Source organism: Sarcophilus harrisii, chromosome 2 (genome assembly GCF_902635505.1).
Source record: "Sarcophilus harrisii chromosome 2, mSarHar1.11, whole genome shotgun sequence".
Lineage (NCBI taxonomy): Eukaryota > Metazoa > Chordata > Mammalia > Dasyuromorphia > Dasyuridae > Sarcophilus > Sarcophilus harrisii.
The window spans coordinates 375,056,657-375,067,504 of record NC_045427.1 but is presented as its reverse complement, the minus strand read 5'-3'; positions in this window follow the sequence as shown (position 1 = coordinate 375,067,504).

Below are 10,848 nucleotides of genomic sequence, written 5' to 3'. Positions count from 1 at the left end.
CTGGAAAATCTGGGACAAAAGAGTTATTATGTATGGAAAGGCAAAGAAGAAGTCAATCGTTCAGAACTTGCAATCCTCCCAAATGTCTTCCTAACACAAAATACATCTTTTTTAAAGTAATATTCTCCCAATGAAGCTACATGATAACACAAAATATATCTTTTTGAAAGTAATATTCTTCCAATGAAGCTACATGATAATGTAGTACTCTAACCTCTAAAGAATCAAAATGTAGGTAACCCAAAGAACAAAGGAGAGATTCATGGCATAGTATCTTAGCTGAGAGGACCTTAAACTTTTTTAGCTTCAGATACATTCTTTACAGTGAGGAATTGGGACCCACTAAAATTTTAAGTTTGGAATAATGAAGAGTTCCAGAGTTGTTCCTGAAGACTCATTATACGAGTTTAGGGATTCTTCTGCCTTTCTTTCCTTTCATGCTTTTTTTTCTTTACCTCCCTAGAACTCACAGCAAAGGAGTTGGCTCAGTACCTCCTGGTAGAGACCTGCAATTGTGATCTTCCCAGCAATAAGCTAGAAAGAGCAGGAAGCAGGTAGGGATGGAAGTTGGTGAATGTTGGAAGTCTCAGAGTGGGAAGTGCAATTTCATGGCACACCTATGGAAACTTGTTGAGAATCACTTTGAAGAACATATAACCAATAGCCAGTTGGGCACAAAAGTTGTATACCCAGGAAAAGCATGCTTAGAATAGGAAAGAAGAAGGTTCAATAGCAATATAAGTATCTTCTCCATTATCCACAGAGTATTAAAAGACCCAGAAAAAGGTCTCAATTACAATGAGTAAATCCTATATAAAAGAAATATGAGTGGATGTAGACAAGAATTCTACGGATTTGGGGATCATAGACTTCCAGAACTTGAAATGATCCTGGAAGTCATCTAGTTCAAACTACCCCCTTTCCATTTTATAAATGAAAATTAGCAATCCAATGGGGTTAAGTGACTGGCTCAAGATCACACAGGTAGTCAGTTTCCCAAATCAGATCTTCAGTAAAATCATGTCTTTAGACTCTAAAACCGAAGTTCTCTCCACTGTGGTGGTTGTTATATAGATTTTAAGGGATTAACCACATAGATGAGAGCCACTGCACTATAGTCTAACATAGTTCTTATGAAATACTTTTACCTAATTAATGATATTAGGCAGGGTATGCAAGTTCAGTACTTCACATTTGAAAAGTGTTTTGCTGTTATTTTTATTTTTTATTCTTTTCTTCTCCTTCTATACTCTTTTCTTTGGTGATTTTATCAATTTCCATGAGTTCAATTATACAAATGATTCCCAGATACATAAATAGCCCTGACCTCTATCTTGAGAACCAGCTTCACAAATTGTCTCTTGGATATCTGAGCATGTCCAAAACAGAACTCATTTTCTTTCCCCAATATCCAGCTTTTCTGGCCTATTTTTCTATTACTGTCATGGATACCACCATCCTTCCAATCAGCCAAGTTCCAAACTTTGATGCTATCCTTCCACTTTTCACTTTCTCTTACCCTTTTCCATATTCCAATCTGATGTCAAGTCTTGTCAGTTCTACCTTCACAATATCTCTCCTAAACATTCCTTCTCTCCTCTGACACTGACTGACCCCATCCTAGTGCAGGCTTTCATAGCCCCACACCTGAACTATTTCAGTTGCCTTCTGGTTGGTCTTCCAGCCAAAAATCTCTCTCCATTTCAGTCTTTCCATCATATAGCTACCAAAATAATCTTCCCAAACTAAAAATCTAAAACCCTTCACTCAGCTCCCTATTACTTCCAAAAGTCCTGTTTGACCTTTAGAGCCTGTCACAATCTAGCCCATTCCTACCTTCCCGATCTTTTTACCCTTTTCTCCCCACTATAATACAGTTATACTGATCTTGTTGTCCCATCTCCCAACTCCACACTTAATCCCATACCTGGATTGCTCTTTTCTCACTCTACCTCCTGAAGACTCAGCTTAAATGCAGGCTTCTGCAAAAGGTCTTTTTTTGGTCTTTTCCCTTTCCTTTCCATGTCTACTCCCTGTGCTTACCTCATATTTGTATTGCATATATTTTGTATATAATATGCATGTTATTTCCCTTTAGTCTGTGAATTCCTTGAGGATAGAGACTGTGTTTTTGCCTTGTTTCCCCATTGCTTAGCATAGTGCCTAGTACATAGTTGGTACTTAGTAAATGCTTATTGATTGATTTTGCAATCTCAGGGAAGGATCCTATATCCATTTTTCTGAAGAGGAATTTTAGGTTGGGATCCTTTTCTCAGATAAGTTAATGAGATGTTGAACTTCAGGCTCCTGATTTTCTAGCTCACTAAAATCTCCAATTCTGTAGTTTTGAAGACAGTGAAAAAAAAAATTTCCCAGCCAATTCCAAAAAGATTTTAATGTATTTTACAGATAAATCTGGTCTGAGCCTGTATCATTCTATGTGTGCTGAGAATTTTAACTTTTACTCAGAGATAGGCGTAAGATTAGCATGAATATCAACCTATGAGCATCTTTCTCCTTTGTAAATTTTCTCTTTAACTTTGTTGTAAACAGAACTGAATTCATCATTAATCAATTTCTATATGTCTAATGATTCAGAACATCTTGCTTTCATTAAGCTCATAATTTTAAAAATTCTTCTTTTGACCTCTTCTCTTGGAATTAGAAGTTTCAGCCCCAGCTCTGCTTCTTCCTCTGTGACCACCAAGGCCACAATCTCATTGAACCTCACTCACTTCCTTATATCATAAAATGAAGACAAAAATTCTTGCCATACCTATCATATCCTAATAGTTGTGAGGAAAGCATTTTGTGGATCTTCATGCAACAGGACAGTTTTAAAAACAACGGCTTCAATTTATCACCTATTAAAAAGGAAAAGCTCCATGTATCAGATACCTACCAATTTCACACTTTCTCTTCTATAATAATAATTATTATGATGATAATAATAATGATAAATTATAAGTTGTTCCATTCAGAATAAAAAAGTAATTTTTTAAAACCTTCAAGCATGATAAAGATATGTTCTTTTTATTTTTGCAGGTGCTATTCTAGTGACCTGCCTTATTGGGCAACTCACTTCATCTCTCTAGGGCTAATTTTCCTCATCTATAAATGATATTTTCTTCATTTATAAATGATAATGATGATGGTGATTATAGTTAATATTTATATAGTATCTATAGGCACTGTGCTAAGCACTTAACAATTATTACCTCATTTAATCTCATGGCAACTCTAAAAGGCAGGTTCTGGTATTATTTCCATTTTTACAAGCAAACTGAGATAAGTGACTTGCCCAGGGTCACACAGTCATCTGAATAAGTCAAATAGTAAATATCTATTGTCAATAAATATCTGAATCTTGGTTTTAACTGAGATCTTCCTGATTTTACGCCTGGTGCTCCATCCACTGCACTACCTCACTAGACTACACCTTGAGGTATCTTTTGAGTTCTAATTCTAAATCTTAAATAATAGTCCTTTCCTTAATACAGAAACACAGGGAGATACACACATGGCACTACATAGTAAAGAAAGAAATCTTATTTCTAGCAGGTTCCAACACAATGTGTGCCATCTTCCCATCTCCCACTTGCAGCACCAAAAAGCATTTCCAGGCTTCCTGTCATCTCAGAAATGGCTTGAATTCAATTTTCTATAAGTCAAGAAACTTTACTTCTATTAACAATAGTAATAAGAGCTAGAGTTTATATAGCACTTACTACATTCCAAACATTGTGCTAAATTCATTATAAATGACATCTCATCTGATCCTCACAGCTCTGTGAATTAAAGGCTCTAATTATTCCCATTTTACAGTTGAGGAAACTTACTGAATCAAAGAAGAAGGTACTTGCCCAGAGTCACGTAGCTAATAAGGGACTGAGGTAGGATTCAAACTCAGGCCTTCTTAACTGCAGGTCTAGGACTCTTATCCATTGAGCTACCCCTGTTACCAATTTTGACAAGAAACCTGGATTTTATCCCCTGATCCACCATTAATCACATCATGGAATGTTGGGGTTATTTTTTCAGAGCTGGAAAAGAACTGAGAAGTCTTCCAAATTAGTTTATAAATGAGGAAACAAAGGCCCTACTACCATGCAGGTAATAAACAAAGAGCTAGCCTTTGAATTAAGATTTCTCTGATTTCAAATTCAACGTTTTTCCCTGGCCTCTCACTGCCTTGTAGAAGCATTCCAAAGAGCATGGCATGTTGTACACCAGGTATGTATTGCTCCACTCCAACCTCTACACCCCATCTCTCCGAAATATATATATATATGAATATATATATTTACATACAAAATATTATATAACTATGTATGTGTATGCAGTCTCCCCAATTGATGGAAAGCTTCTTGAGGGCAGGGACCATTTCATGTTTTTCTTTGTATTCCCAAACCCTAGCAGAGTGTCTGACACATAGTAGGTATTTTAAAATTTTGATTGAGAGCCAAAGCCTGGAGTTCAAATCCCAGTTCTGTTACATATTACCTTTACATCTTTTTGCAAGTCACTTCCCTTCTTAGCTTCAGTCTTTTCATCTGTAAAATGGAAGGCTTAGACTAGATAATCTCAAAATTCCTTTCACTGTGTTAAGTCTATAATATCTTGGGAATGTCATTCAGCATTTACATATATCAAGCTCTCAACTAGTAAAATCTAAGGGTAAGACTATGCTCCCTGGGATTCCTCCCAGCTCTAAAATTCCATAATTTATTTCTGAAGAAATTCAGCTGCCTCTTCTTTGAAATGGGACTACTATGTTCCTTTTATGTGTAGTAACAGTGAAGGGTTTTGCAGAAGACAGGACTCTGACAACAACCTAGGTTTGCCCCAAGCCCTCCCCTCTACGTAAAGGGGAAACTTTAAGGTATAAAAGAAAGCACAATGAATTCTGTGCCTCAGTTTCTTCATCTGTAAAAAGGGATGTTAAAACCTGTCCTACATTACCCATGGGGTTGTTGTAAAGATTAAAAGTAAACTACATTTGTCAAAGTCTTTTTTTTTAAAAATCTGTATTACATGTTTAACCTATATGGGATTGCTTACTGTCTTGGAGAGGGAGTGAGGACAGGGGGAGAAAAATTTGGACATATGGTTTTGCAAAAGTGAATATTGAAACTATCTTTGCATGTATTTGGTAAAATAAAATATTATTTTAAAAATTTTAAACCTTAAAAATAAATAAAGAAGTTTTATGTTTAATTAAACTATAGTAAAAAAAAAACTGTATAAAAGCAATGTGTCTGGTTATTAATAGCTAGTCAAGAAATGTTTATCCAGTGCCTACTCTATTGCAATAGAAAAAAAGCTATGTATCCCAAGAGATATGTCCAGTCTCACTATGGAAGCAAATAGGGCTTTATACAGAATAAAAGATGGAGATTCTCTGTCTTAGATTCCAGCTTTGCTCATGGGGATGCTACTTTCTATGGGCTGGTGACCAGTGAATAAACTAATCTGACCACTTTGGAGAAGATACACAAGAGCCTGAGGGAAGCTGTACAGTTGGAGTAATAAAAAGATGGTTTGTATGAATAAAAAATAATGTGGTGCTAGAGAAAAAGAACAAGACAATTCTGGAGAGACATAAAGAATTTCGGGACAGACAAAGACTCATGGCAGCCAAACAGGGAATATACAGAGAAATCAAAACCTTCCCATCCCCCAACTTTCACTTATATAGCAGGTCTATTATGTGAAAATGTTTTAAAACTCTGCATATTGCACATAGTAGGTGCTCAATAAATACGTTGGTTGATTGAAGAAGGAAGTGTACCAAACCTAGGAAGCAACTTAATTAGCCAGTATAAGGTATAATGTTTTTAATCTCAAAGTTCCTGAGGAAAATTCTTAACACTAAAATTTTTATTTGAGAAGGTGAGAAAGAGCACTTCAAAAACTTTTTGGTTCATTATTCTCTTCCTATTGTTCTCTGCTTTATGTCACCTCTCCAACTAGACTGTAACACCGCTATTGCTCATTTTCCTCATCTATCAAATGGGGATGACAGATTATAGATTCTTAAGAGGCTAAACACTGTCCCATAAGAGATACTTCTGAAGGAGATAATTTGGAATCACGTATTAGAAGCCGTGTCTTCAGATGTCACCTTTCTATTTGTGAGATCTAAGATGAGTCAAGTTAACATCCCTGATTTTCTCCTCAGTAGAATTAAGGGTTTGAGTTAGCCTTTGAGGTCTGGTTCTAATTCACATGATCATGGGAAGTAACAAATGGGCACATAGTGGGCATGTAATTAATAAAAACAGAATAGAACTGAATATTTTTTCACGGCTCCATAAAGAGTGATTTAGAGAGCCAACACAGCCAGGTTAAACAGGCAGCACACAGTGATGAAAATTTGTAAATGTTCCCACATGGAATATGATCAGAGCTCTGAAAACAAGTATATCTCAAAGCCCTTTCCTCTTCCTGTCAACTCTAGAGTAGATTTGTTCAAAAAGAGACCCCTAGAAGGGATTTTAGAGAATATTTAGTTAAATTACTTTGTAGCATTAAAGGATTCAGAACTGGAACAAACCTGAAAGACTATCCAGGCCAAACTAACTTAATTTGCAGATCAGAAAATTAAGACATCAGGAAGTTAAGGTAACTTTCCCAACATCACATAGCTGAACTATGGCAAAGCAAAAAAGGGGAAGGAAATAATCCTTATTAAGCCCCTACTATGTGTCAAACACAGGGTTAAACATTTTATAAATATTATTCCACTTGATACTCACTATAACTCTGGGAGGGTAGGGACCATTATTATCTTCATTTTACAGTTGAGGAAACTGAGGCAGGCAGAGATTAAATGACTTGCCCAGGGTCACATATCTAAAAATGTCTGATGCTGAATATTAATTCAGGTCCTTGTCCTATCCATTGGGCCATCTGGTTGCCTATAAAGTAGAACTCTGAAAACAGATTCTACACTACTTCCACTATAGCTGCATTCTCTGGGATTGTCCTTGAGTGAAGTTAGTAACCTATGTGATAACAAAAATTAAAAATGATAGGCAGGGTGGCAGAGTAGACAGAGTGTTTAAACAAGGAAGTAGGAAGACTGGGATGCAAATACAGCCTCTGAGACTTTCCAGGGCAAGATAACAACCTCCCTCTACCTCAGTTTTCTCATGGAAAATAGTGATAATAATACTTATAATATTCATTTCAGTGTTGTTATGAGACCCAAATGAGATGAATGGAAAGCACTTTGCACAATTTAAATAATTAAATAAATGTCAGCTTATTGTTTAGAATTAACACATTTATTATGAGTATTGTGGCCAGGAAAGGTAGCAAACCTAATTGTGAAGCAGGTAAAGTGGGATACTTGTCCATCTCCACCTTCACCGAAGGAGTGAATGAATGAATGAGATTTGGTTCACTAGCTCTCAGTCCCAACCCTATAGCCTTCATTTCCCTTTAGCTTCTCTTAAGAATCACATCCACGAGTAAGAAAATGAAGGACAATGTTGTCCACATGTGATTTGCATAAATATAAATAATGGGGACATTCTAGGGCAATTTCAAGTAGAATTCAACAAGAATTTATTGAGCACAGACCATGTGCCAGGAACTATGCTATGTGCTGGGAATACAACAACAAAAGATAAACATGTCTTAATTTTTTCTTTTTTTCCCCTTCACACTATCAATTATCATTGGACCAGATTCTCTACCTCAGAAGCACAGAGTGAGGAGTCTTCAGCCTCAGGCTGAAGAGATGGGGTGAACAGTAACCTGGATTATTTTAATTTAATTGAATCATAGACCAAATAAAATCTCTCAATTACTTTGAGTAGGCAGGAAACAATCCATGCCACAAATGTAATCAAAATCATGTATATTGGGCACCATATTCAGAGGATTTATTAAAATTTAATTTGCCAAATATTGTCTAGCCTTATACTAATCTATCTGTATAATTGTCTAAATTATCCCAAAAGCTAGTGATTTCAAAAATTCCCCTACTTACAATATTATAGATTTAACCCCTATCACCACCTCAGCTTTATTCCTCTATCATGAAACTGCTAGATTCATTGCTCAGAAATATTTTCTCCCTCATCTCTACCACTGCAGAGATTGGCAATATGAGCATCTTCCTTCAGGAAAGCTGAGAAAAGACCAAGAAATGGAATCATCTCTGTCCCTTTGCTAATGCCTTTGATTGAGGAAACTCTATCAGGAAGACTTCGAACTATCCTTCTCAGCTCTTTTTTTTTTCTGAAATGCTCCAGAATGATTTTATTTATGTTTAACCTTCTCGTTGTGTAAGCAAGAACAACTGGGTTAACCACCTGCTGGAAAATTAATTGCTCCTCCTTCCTTTGTTAAAAATACTGAAATAACATGCCTGTTTGTAATACCTGAGAAGTAGCTGTTTCCAGCGTGGGATAGCATCACTGAGCAGAGATGGAAGACTCATTAGGCTGAGGAAAAGGGCTTGGCCTTGATGGAAAGACAAAGACTCCCTGGAGGGCCAGGGCCCTTTTTGGTCTAAGAAGTCAGGGTCTTTAGGAGAGCAGGTGGGCAAGCAAAAGAAACAGAAGGGGAGCTTCTGCGAGTCAGGGAGCAGAAACTGGTTCCTTTTTAGAAAAGGATACGTGAAACATCCAGGGAGGTTTTGTCCCTAGTTTCAATAGGTAAAAAAGAGAAAGAATAAAAAGATGGGAAATTTGGGAAGGACAGGACTAAATATAAAGCCTCTATTGTCAGGTGACATATCTGTTAATTGATTGATTGAAATGGTTGATTTTATTTACTTTATTTTAATGCTTAGTTCTCTATATCCAATTGGGAGGATTTAGAACATATATATTTGAAGTTCTTTCTAGCTTCAATGACTAGGTTTTATTTCAAACCAAGTTAGACTGCAAGTACTAAGGAAATGTCTAACTATAGCAATCAGTTTGGGCAAGGAAAAGGCTGTATTCAGTTATTTTTTTAAACGTCAATTCTTTTTGAGTCTTTCTGAGATATATACAAGATCTCCTTGTAAAGAATATATCCACCGAGGAAGGAGAGGATTTCTGCCTATTAAAAGAGATAGAGATAGATAGATAGAGAGAGAGAGAGAGAGAGAGAGAGAGAGAGAGAGAGAGAGAGAGAGAGAGAGAGAGAAATGGTTCAGAGAACCAAGGCTATCTTTGCTTTGTTAGTGGGTGGCCTGACATTCACGAGCTCTTTTCAGTTTCTTTTCTGCTTTCTACAGACAGGAACACCGGATCCTTGTTAAGCAGGTCTTCTAGAAAAGATATAGTGGAAAGACCACTACATTTGGAAACAGTGGACCTGATTTCCAAATCCGACTTTGATATTCTACTTATATGACTTTCTCAAATCAATCTCTCTAGGCCTCCATTTCCTAATCTGTACAAGTAGAGAATGGCTTAGATGAACTCTAAGATTCTTTCCAGTTTTAGATTTTACGATCCTAAATTTCCCTCATCCTAGGCCACTGCTCTTCCTTGCTTTAAAATTCAAGCTATCTGAAAGGCCACCAGCAAATGCCATATTGATCCCTTACTGCACTAGCGACTGCCCACAGTCTCTGTGAGCTAGGCCTTAGAGATGTCAAATTAAAAAAAAATAGTAATAAAGGAAGGCGATGATTAAATCTGACCATATATGCTGTGGTGGCCCACATTTCTCCAACTCTACCTAAGGTTTATCTTTGTCAATCGCACTGATTTAAAAGGTAGAAAAAAGGAATTCAAAGTGTCCTGTTTGTTATTTAATCTAGTCGCCATCACTGCAGCATCTGGGAGCCGCACCCAGAGCAGGGGAGAGCAGCCAACCCCACTCAGGCAACCACCACGCCCCCCCCCCCCACTCCCCCTCCCCTCGGTCCCTCAGCCTTCTACGGGAATCTCCCCCCACACAGACCCACCCCTCCCCCTAACCCTTTGGTTATTAGTGCTCAAAAAATAGCTGCAGGGAGGGGAACCCTACTGGGGCTGATGGGGGAGGGTGGGTAAGGGATGCTTCGGGATATGCTCAGAGGGACTTGAAAGTCGCTGCGGTAATTTCACAGAGAATGAGGAGAAACGTCAGATCAAAGGAAGAAGGCCTCTCTAGGTCACCCAGGGAGTGAGGGAAACGCACTCCCTACATCTTCATCAGCCTCAGAGCCGCTCAGTAGCTGGAGGCCAAAGCATCTCCTTCCCCACCACTGAACACACCCGAGTTGCCCAGGGCGGTCCCCACTGCAGATATGGATTTAGGGATGAGGTTCAAGCACGTCTCCAGTGGGAATTTCTAGAATTCAGGTATTGCTTAATCTTTCCAAGGGGTAGAAGTAGGAAGACCTAATCAGCACTGTCTGTCTGTAGGCAACGAGTGGGGCTGCCCGGTTGTACCTTTCCTCCATCCCGGCTCCTACTCTCCCACCAGCCTTTCCGGCCCGTGCTGTCTGGGGCCGTCGCGGCCAGGTGGAGATCCCCATATGGAGGGAGTTCAGTGTGCATTCACCTCCTCAGTTCCCCGACCCCTTTCAGCTCCCAGGCCCAACAAATGGGGCCACATCGCCTCCCCGACATACACGCACACATACTGGACAGGCCCGCGGCGTGAAGGCTTTCTTTACCTTCTTTCCCAGGCCGGGTGGGGTACAGCACGCGCAGCTGATCCAGCTGCAGCTGCTGCTTGCCGCCGCCCTCCATTCATTAAAAAAAAAAAAAAAACAAAAAAAAAAAAACAATCATTCCTCTTTGTAAGGCGCGACAGCCCGGTAAGGAGCGACAGCCCCCAGCAACGATGGGTTAAGTTCCTTTCCGGCCCCCCATTCATAAAAAAGGGGGGAGGGGGGAGTGTAGGAAAGCA